This window comes from Penaeus japonicus, unplaced genomic scaffold, assembly GCF_977035675.1.
Source record: "Penaeus japonicus unplaced genomic scaffold, GWHDUDI00000001_assembly GWHDUDI00000011, whole genome shotgun sequence".
NCBI classification, from domain to species: domain Eukaryota; kingdom Metazoa; phylum Arthropoda; class Malacostraca; order Decapoda; family Penaeidae; genus Penaeus; species Penaeus japonicus.
The window spans coordinates 29,323,840-29,333,839 of NW_028234413.1; the positions used below are offsets into that span (position 1 = coordinate 29,323,840).

At 45.1% G+C, this 10,000-nt stretch overlaps 1 protein-coding gene across 26 annotated transcripts in view; it reads right to left on the reverse strand.

The window, feature by feature from the left end:
- The window catches only part of Ssdp (Sequence-specific single-stranded DNA-binding protein), a 171,151-nt gene that overhangs the window by 156,467 nt on the left and 4,684 nt on the right, over window positions 1-10,000 (reverse strand). The gene's annotated exons all lie outside the window — the stretch shown is intronic.

Consider the following 10,000-nt stretch of genomic DNA (forward strand, 5'->3'; position numbering starts at 1 on the left):
CGCATTACGTCAAAAGCACAAACAGTGTCACACTTCCCTCCTTAATTAAAACAAAGAAAAACAAAAAAAGCGGTACCAAAATAAAAAAATCATCCGCCGTCGATTCCATCAGCTATTCGCTTCTCAACAGAAAAAAAACACCAATTTGAGTCCATAATTACCCTCATAAAAATAAAAGACAAATAAAAACCCGAGCCATTGAAATCTCCATCCCATCCCCTCCTGACAAGGGAAACACATCCATGAAGACTATAATCACAGGAGCCCATCACGCAACACAGACCACCAACCTGTGGGAAATCTTGCTCGTGTCGCCCACCCTCCACGAGGCACGCAGTCTTCGCCGTCAAGCACCTTGGCTCACTCGGACTTTCATCGTGTAAGTGTGAGTGTAAGTGTGCATGTGCGTGTGCGTGTGCGTGTACCCAAGCGCGGAAATACGTATGAGTACCGGTCATCCTAAGAAATGCTCCTCGAATTCGGAGACAACATTAGTGCTAAACAAATGACGGAATAGCAAGCGTGATGAACAAGCAACCCAAACACTCCTGGAATGACCCTGGGAAAACATACGAATATGCAATAAAAGACGCCACGGCATTTGGTGAAACATAAAATGTGCAAAGATTATAAGGCCAGCGAAAAAAAACTGAACGGGAAACCTTAAAAACTTTGAAAAATACCATGATATAAGGATTATAATGTCAATGATAATGATTATGATGATGAAGCTGATAATCTGACAATAATAATAACAATAGTAATAATATTGATGGTAATACTGGTAATAATAATAATAATAATAATAATAATAATAATAATAATAATAATAATAATGATGATGATAAGAATAATAATAATAATAATGATGATGATAAGAATAATAATAATGGTAATTAAAACAATGCTAATAATAATAACAAATAACAATAACAACATTAATAACAGTAAGAATAACATTAATAATAACAACAACAAAAACGATTGAACTGCTAGTAACACTCATCAAAGAAATCTGGCGACAGCTTGCAAGAAAACATGCCCCCCCCACCCCCATTCTTTTCCTCGAACAACAAACACGAAAACATAACAGTAACCTTGTACCATCCTTTGCTCATTCATAACAATAACAAAAACAATTCACTTTTAATGTAAGTATGGCAACACTTCTCTCTGTTGCCAGTGTGATAAAATATTTATTTCTATATATCTCCATTCACATTCATTCAAATTTTATGTAAAAAAAATCATTCATCTCTGAACGATCTCTTTATCTTATTCAACGTATCTCATCCTGTGAGGTAGTTCCTTCCTGTCTCCCTATCTTTCTTCTCTTCTTCCTTCCTTCCTCCCTTCCTTTCTTACGTGTTCGCCACTATCGCAAAATATCTCCCTTCCCTCCATCCTGTCATTTTCCATTTCGTTCATCGTTCATCTTCCCAGTGTGATATGCCTCTTTTTTGTCATAATGTTTCGACTGAAAAAATAAGGCCAGTCTGGTAACTTTTGATGTCTGCCTCCAACACGCGTTTGGGACACGAGTCGACAGACATAAAAAAAATGCTTTTGGATAAATCAAGTTGCAATTACCGACAAGAATAATTGCAGGATAATTCACGCTATTTTCGATGTCGGTTGTCACCCCACCCTCCCTACCCTACCCCACCCCTTATTTTTTTTCTTTGTTTATAGAATTGCTCGACATACTTATTCATATGCGTGTGTGTGTTTGTATTTAATTGCACTAAGTTATATTATACACAGAAAAATGCACCCCCCCCCTCTCTCTCTCTCTCTCTCTCTCTCTCTCTCTCTCTCTCTCTCTCTCTCTCTCTCTCTCTCTCTCTCTCTCTCTCTCTCTCTCTCTCTCTCTCTCGCTCTCTCTCTCTCTCTCGCTCTCTCTCTCTGCCAATATCTTTCGCAAAAGATTTACCAAAATGATTTGCCAAATGTTTGATTCAAAGTATGCCCATGTGTAAGTGCGGTGTTGCGTGTCACTGACTGCATGGTATGCGTGCGTACCTGTGTATGTGATACACGTGTGCACGTGCTTATGTGTTTGCGTGTGCGCACATAAGATCAAGTGTTTTCAACAATACCTCGCTTGATCATGAGCTATGCCCTTTGCATGCGGCTATCCGCATGCCTCTTTATCAATAAATGTAAAATACAGGACGAGAGAGAGAGAGAGAAATCGAGAGAGGGGAGAGAGAGAGAGAGAGAGAGAGAGAGAGAGAGAGAGAGAGAGAGAGAGAGAGAGAGAGAGAGAGAGAGAGAGAGAGAGAGAGAGAGAGAGAGTGAGTGAGTGACTGCGTGAGTGAGAGAGGAGGAGGGAGGAAGAATGAGGGGAGATGGGAAGGAGTGAGGGGGGAATAAGGAGAGAGGCGGGAGGAGGGGAATGGGGAGGGAGGGAGGGAGGGATGGAGGGATGGCAGAAAGGAGTGAAGGGGAAGAGAGAGAGAGAGAAAGAGAGAGAGAGAATGAGAATGAGAGAGAGAGAGAGAGAGAGAGAGAGAGAGAGAGAGAGAGAGAGAGAGAGAGAGAGAGAGAGAGAGAGAGAGAGAGAGAGAGAGAGAGAGAGAGAAATCGAGAGAGGGGAGAGAGAGAGAGAGAGAGAGAGAGAGAGAGAGAGAGAGAGAGAGAGAGAGAGAGAGAGAGAGAGAGAGAGAGAGAGAGAGAGAGAGAGAGAGAGAGAGAGAGAGGAGAGAGAGAGAGAGAGAGAGAGAGAGAGAGAGAGAGAGAGAGAGAGAGAGAGAGGAGAGAGAGAGAGGAGAGAGAGAGAGAGAGAGAGAGAGAGAGGGGGGGGGAGAGAGAGGAGAGGGAGGAGGGAGGGAGGGAGAGAGGGGGAGGGGAGAGGGAGAGGGAGAGAGAGAGAGAGAGAGAGAGAGAGAGAGAGAGAGAGAGAGAGAGAGAGAGAGAGAGAGAGAGAGAGAGAGAGAGAGAGAGAGAGAGAGAGAGAGAGAGAGAGAGCGAGAGAGAGAGAGAGCGAGAGAGAGAGAGAGAGAGAGCGAGAGAGAGAGAGAGCGAGAGAGAGAGAGAGAGAGAGAAAGCGAGAGAGCGAGAGCGAGAGAAGGATAAAATCATTAGATTTCTCCCAGGACAGCCTAACCCAGATGGACGACAAAAAACGGAGCCACCTCGCCGCGATCTGCAATGCCGGACTTCCAAAGACCCGGCTCTCGCCCGCTCTGACATCTACCTGACACGCTCTCCATCTTTAAACACTCACCAACATACAAACACACAACTTGACACCAGTTTTGTTTGCTGTTCTCATGCACATTTGTTTTCTTTTTACAAATATAATAATTTCATATACGTATGTAACTGTGTTTACATGTTTGTTTGTTTGTTTGTTTGTTTGTTTGTTGGTTGGTGTGTGTGTGTGTGTGTTTATGTATGTGTGTGTGCGTGTGCGTGTGTGTGCGTGTGCGTGTGCGTGTGCGTGTGCGTGTGCGTGTGCGTGTGCGTGTGCGTGTGCGTGTGTGTGCGTGTGCATGTGCATGTGCATGTGCGTGTGCATGTGCGTGTGTATGTGTGTGTGTAAGCGTATTTAGCTTTACGTTCCCAAACGCATTTTAGTCTCAAAATCCATTGAAAAATCACAGACCTCCGAGTGTCAGCAACTACAAGATCCCAACCGAGCCGAAAATACTATGCTAACTTCCGCATTAATCGCCGTAAAAGACAGGAGAGCGCCGCGGCTACAATCCCTTAAGATTTCCCCCAGAAATACTGTCCATTTTAAACAAAGCGAAAATAAATGAAACAATAACAAATTCAATTTACACCTTTCGCTTCGGTAATGGTTCGCCTTCATAAGCCCCAATTATTTTTTTCTCATTGCCTCTGATCTCCCTAAGCATTTCGGCTCCAATTCCCCCTTCGCAAAAGCCTCTATATATCCTATTCGCTCATATAACCCATATCTTTCTTCTCTACTTTCCTTTTTTGGCGAAAATTTCCAAAACATGATTACCTCGTGCTTCTTCCTCCCTCGCCTCTCTATCGCTTTCTTGTTTTCCTTCTTTCTTTCTGTTATACACTTTCACTCTCTCTAATACTCTTTGAATGAACATGCATTAGCATTTACACACACACACACACACACACACACACACACACACACACACACACACACACACACACACACACATATATATATATATATATATATATATATATATATATATATATATATATATATAGATATATAGATATATAGATATATAGATATATATATAATATATATATAAACAGAGAGAGAGAGAGAGAGAGGGTGGAAGGGTGAAGGGAAGTATGAATAAAATGACACATTACAAATTACCTCCAAGTTACAAAGACAATACCCATTTCCTCCAGCAGAGCAATGGGTTATCGTCCGAATCGTTCCGAAATAATCTAATCCGACGCTCCAATAAACGTTCGTACTAAACCCTAGAACATTTACGAGAAACGTTTGTCTGCGCTGGCTCTTTAGCGTTAAATCCTCGTCACTCATTAAGCCTTCGCACTTCACCTGTATGAGGACGATGACACATAACGCCTTACCCCCCCACCCCCCAACCCCCACCCCATCACCCTATCCTCTAGCACCCCGATCCCCTTCAGCTGTCTTAATCAACTCCTCGTATTGATTAATAGTAGTATGACCCATGATTTTTTTGTGTTCATCTCTGTCCCTCTCGCGAATCCTATATACACAAACTTCTAACGCCGAGCTAACCTTAACACCGCGATTTCAGAAGGCTGACGTCTCTCGCCCTCACCATGCCCTCACACTAAACCCACTTCTGTAAACCGCCTCATTCTCGCCAACCAATTTCCATGTTCTCTCTCTCTCTTTCTCTCTCTCTCTCTCATCGTCTCCCTCACCATTGCTCCGCCTCCCCCCCTCCCCCCCACATACACACAACACCCCAGGTCCTCCTCTCCCCTCGTGCGCGCCGATGTCCCAACGCCACACCAGCCCTTAACCTTAAAAAGTCCCCTCATCTGAAGCCTAAACGGTCTCCCTCCGCCTTCGCCCCGTGATGTTCGCTTGTTCTGAGGCGGTGGGTCGCCCCCTTCATGAGCTTCCTCCACCGCGCCCTCCCTCCCCTTTCCCCTCTCCCCTCTCCCCCTTCCAAACCTACACTCTGTTCCCCTTGCACCATTCACCCTTAACTCTATCCCGGTCTTCACCCTCGTACACAGACAGACCAGGCCGACTCTCACCCAGCCACCCTTCCCTATAATCGCCGCACTCACACTCAACCACTGCCGCAGCCTCACCCATACACGATGCCTTACCCTCCCCCATTAAGAGCCCCTCACCGCCCCCCCCTCCTAACCCTCATCCATAGCCTCTCCCTCACCCACTGCTACTGCTGCCCCCTCACCCTCACACATAAACGTCCCCTCGCCTCGGCCTCGCAGCCTTTCCCGCGGTCGTGGCCAGGAGCCGGGCCCAGATCGTCATCCTCTTAGTGTGGCCCGAGCGAGTGTGGTGGAGGAGTCAGCCACGCTCGCTACATCTGCAGTGTAGATCAACCTCCATGCTCTTCCTACACCTGAACTCCCTCGGTCTCTGTTCTTGGATCTGTTATCGTCCCTATCTCTGTGCCCGTCTCTCGTTTTCCCCCCCTTTTGCTCTTCTCTTATTTAACTTTCTCTCTCCCTTCTCCCTTCTCCCACTTTTTTCCTTTATTCCCGCATCTCTAAATCCTTGAGAACAGTTTTTTCGTCATTCTACCATCATACCACATTCGCATGGCCCCTGGTGATCTCATCTCACCCTTATTCGCACTTTTTCCACTCCCTTCCAACGTCCCTTTCCTCCCCAGCATTCAAGTTCACTATCTAAAAAAATATATATCCCGAACGATCGTCACTCCAACAAAATTTCGGATATTTGAAATTGCTGCGTGGAAGCGGGTTGTTGCCGGATTTTGCAAGGCTAAATTTCGGATCCCTATCCCCCAGGTGAACACTACAGTATGTGGTGCAAATAAAACACACATAAGAGACTAGCAAAGCTGCAGAAGCTGGCAGCCATCAATGCTCGCCTTTAAAAAGGTAAAAAAATACAACAACAAAAACACCTAGAAGCAAAACAACTATCGCTCAAAAAAGCAAATACATTCAGAAAAAAGGAAAATCTGCCTACACGACAAAAGCCGTGTGTTCACTTGGCGTGGGGTTCCTCTCACAAACTCTAGGGTGCGAGTTGCCCGCCAGGACGCCACCAGCGCCGCCACACGGCCGCCGGCGACACTACTGCCTCCACTCCGGTACTGTCTCGCCGCCACCACACGCTGAGTCTCTAAGCCGTCAATGTCATGTCATGATCAAGCTTACCGTGCGCGACTGTCATGGGCAAGGTAGTAGCACTATTATCCCCATGTGATCTAGGGTATTTGTTAAAGGACTTGGAGACGATTGCTAAAGGCGTGAAACAAACAGCATCCACACAAAAAAATCAAAATACAAAGCAAAAATGGAACCCTAGAAGTGTCCCCCGGGTCTGCGGGAGTAGCAAGCCGCTGATCGGAGCAGATATCTCAATGTATGTTGACAGCCACGATTTGCAGATATGAACAACCGAGACAATCTATGACTCCTATCTTGCTCCTTAAAGATATCCGGGATAAACAGATAGAGGGCGCGTGCGGGTGTGGCATTGTGAGTCCGCGGGTGGACGGGGCGCGAGAGGCTTAGGGTACTCCTGTACTACACAAAACCGGAAAATTGCTACAGGTATGGTATCATGACGCCAGAGCCAAGGAGTGTTGTAATCCACACTACTCCACTGTCTCCAAACATTCTTTCACGTCGTTTACCGCAATACTAGATAATACTAAAACAGCATGACCCTTGTTGGTAGCAGTGTAAACCGTAACTCAAGGACGGAGCAACTAAAAATAAACAAAATAGTCATAAACGAAATGCAACGGTGATACTAAATAATCGAAAAAATAGCCTATCATGCAGTGAGCTGGGTTCGCTTCATACATCATATACTGCACCAAAAGAAGACATCATTTACCTTGATAAGATTTATACGTCTAGTAATACAATTCTCGCCACTTCTTGAGGCTACCCTTGTCACAGCCGCCGGCACTTAGCTGCAATAGCTCACGTCTACTTTGAGAATTCACCACAGCCATGTGCATACGTGATTCCAGACATGTAAACACACGGAAATAAAACACAATATCGTTTACCTTCAAATACAAACGAAACTTGACTAGGAGAGAGAGAGAGAGAGAGAGAGAGAGAGAGAGAGAGAGAGAGAGAGAGAGAGAGAGAGAGAGAGAGAGAGAGAGAGAGAGAGAGAGAGAGAGAGAGAGAGAGAGCAAGAAAGAAAACACGTGTTCTCGAGGTCGTATATTTACAAAAGGAAGCAGCGATTACCGTCTTCATATCTCACATGTTACGGCTCTTTTCATTCCCATATTTAGCGACTTAACAGCGCACTCATGACTATAAAAAAAATACCAATGAAGACACGCCTTGCTCTTCCAAAACCCCTTTCAACCCAGGACCCGCAGGTTGGGCAAGGTGTAGGTGTTGAGGAGTGCATAGGGGGGAGGAATGGGGGGGGGGGCAGAGTGTACCCATGATCAAACCATCGGGTAATCAACACGTACAATTTTAATCGTATCACCTAAGAGCCCAACGGCACGCCGAAGCACGAGCTGGCGCTACGGACAACGACGATGGTCCTACATAAGCGTCAATAAGTATATTCCCCCGAACTCCCTCGGCCACCCCCGAACACACGCACGCAGATCTAACCTTCCTTCGCTCTAATAAGGTTTCGAGTCTCTACGCTAAAGAAACTTCTCTGTATAGTGACGATCCAAAAAAATAAATAAAAAATAAAAAACACAGTAATAATTATACCGCAGTTTTATAATCGTGAGGGAGAGCAAACACACGCCGTGGTTACTTTCCGATGTTCATGCAGCAGTAACAGCTCCCTCACGTACGTACACGCGAACAGACAGTCCTGTGACCCGCTGCGTACACACACAAAAGCTTCGCGGATACACAATCTTCACAACCCAAAGGAAATGCGTGCTATTTCCCATGCCTTTTACTTTCATCCCTTGTGGCCTATCTACACATTCTCTCTCTCTCTCTCTCTCTCTCTCTCTCTCTCTCTCTCTCTCTCTCTCTCTCTCTCTCTCTCTCTCTCTCTCTCTCTCTCTCTCTCTCTCTCTCTCAAACTAATAGAACTGTTGCTCCCTACGATAGGTAAATCGCGATGGATAAGGTTATTATTATAAATAGACATATATCATAAAGTTTACACCGTGCGTTACAAACACTCACGCAGACACACATACATACACACACGACAATAACCGATAGCGGAGGTACAGCCGTCAGATCGATACGAACTAGGGCTCCACAATCAGAAGCAGCGAAGGGAGTGTACTTGACCACACTGACGGATCATTCATGATGAATATTTCACCAGCACAAGCAAGGACGCTCACGGATAGAAAAAAAATGAGGGAGTGAGAGAGAGAGAGAGAGAGAGAGAGAGAGAGAGAGAGAGAGAGAGAGAGAGAGAGAGAGAGAGAGAGAGAGAGAGAGAGAGAGAGAGAGAGAGAGAGAGAGAGAGAGAGAGAGAGGGGGGGGGGGAGATAAATGCACACAATAGGTTATATTTTCCTCTATTTTCGGTAATATGTGACGTTGCAACAAAAACACAACACCAAACTGCTTATCATTAGGCCGTTACGATTGAAGAGCTGGCTGTGTGAGGGGGGTCTTTGTAACGGGGGGGGGGCATTACAGAATTCCCCCTTGCCGTGTTCACTAGCGGTACTGTCCGGCTGTCATCCTGAACGCTACCGATCCACTGACCAATGATCCCTCTGTTGTAGGTTCAAACTTTCGAATTGTCCGTGTACAGTCGACTTGGTTCATCCATTTAATCTAGAGACAGCAAGATTGACAATGTGAACTTTTTAATGTGAACAATCTCATTGAACAGCATAGCTGATCTTTTCTTATGTTCTCTGTTTGGCGAATGGATGCTTCTTAATTAATTCTCTAAATATTATTACTAGATATCCAAAGCCAATGCTATCTTTTTTTGTTTGTTTCTTCCCCTTCATTCATCGGCGCACTGCTTTCTCGCGGCTAAAGCAAGCGGCAACCCTTTATTTTACTTGTGAACAGCCTGTTCTCGAACTCAAAATAATAATTATAGGTTAATCATTCTGTCGGATATTAATCAAACAAGCAAATATTATTCGACTAAATAATTTCGAATCTTTCAAACGTCATATCCCAACGCGGAGGGAAAACATTAGGTCTCCTCCCCAGCCAGTCTCCCCGGCAGCCACACACCTTTCTTGTGCACTGCAGCTCACTGCCCCACGCGGAACTTAAGTTAGCGATAGCTGTATGGCTTATAAATACTGTGTATAATACAGCTACAGACCTGCTGATAATGTCCTCTATTCTATCATCCATGTATTTGATCCTCCAAAGTGAATTTACGAAAGTAAGAAGCCTCAATTATCGCCAATAACGAAAGTTAACATTTAATTCCGTAAAATAATTTCTCCCGCCAAATTAAATTCCCAGTCAAGCTAATGATGTACATTTCCCATCGGATTGTTTTCCAGGATTTTTTAAGTTAGCGCTACAGAATTTCTCTTATGCAGGTTGATAGTGTTTCGAAACCAAGTAAGTATTACGAGAGTATAAGAATACCAAGTTGAGTGGGTGAGGACAGAGTGAGGGTGTGCCGTTGTAACGGGGTCGGGCGGCACACAGGGGCTGGGGACGAGAGCGGGGTTTGGAGTGGGGGGCCGGCAGACGTTACACATAAACTACAGCATTCTTCTTAGCTCTCGGCTCCTAACCCAAACGCTTACATGAACAATTGATATTCATCCAGATGTTCATTCACAATAAGTGTATTAATGATGCAACTCCGCGAGAATAATCAGTGAAAGCGCTCCACCACGGCCCAGGAGGGGGATAAAACGCTAAA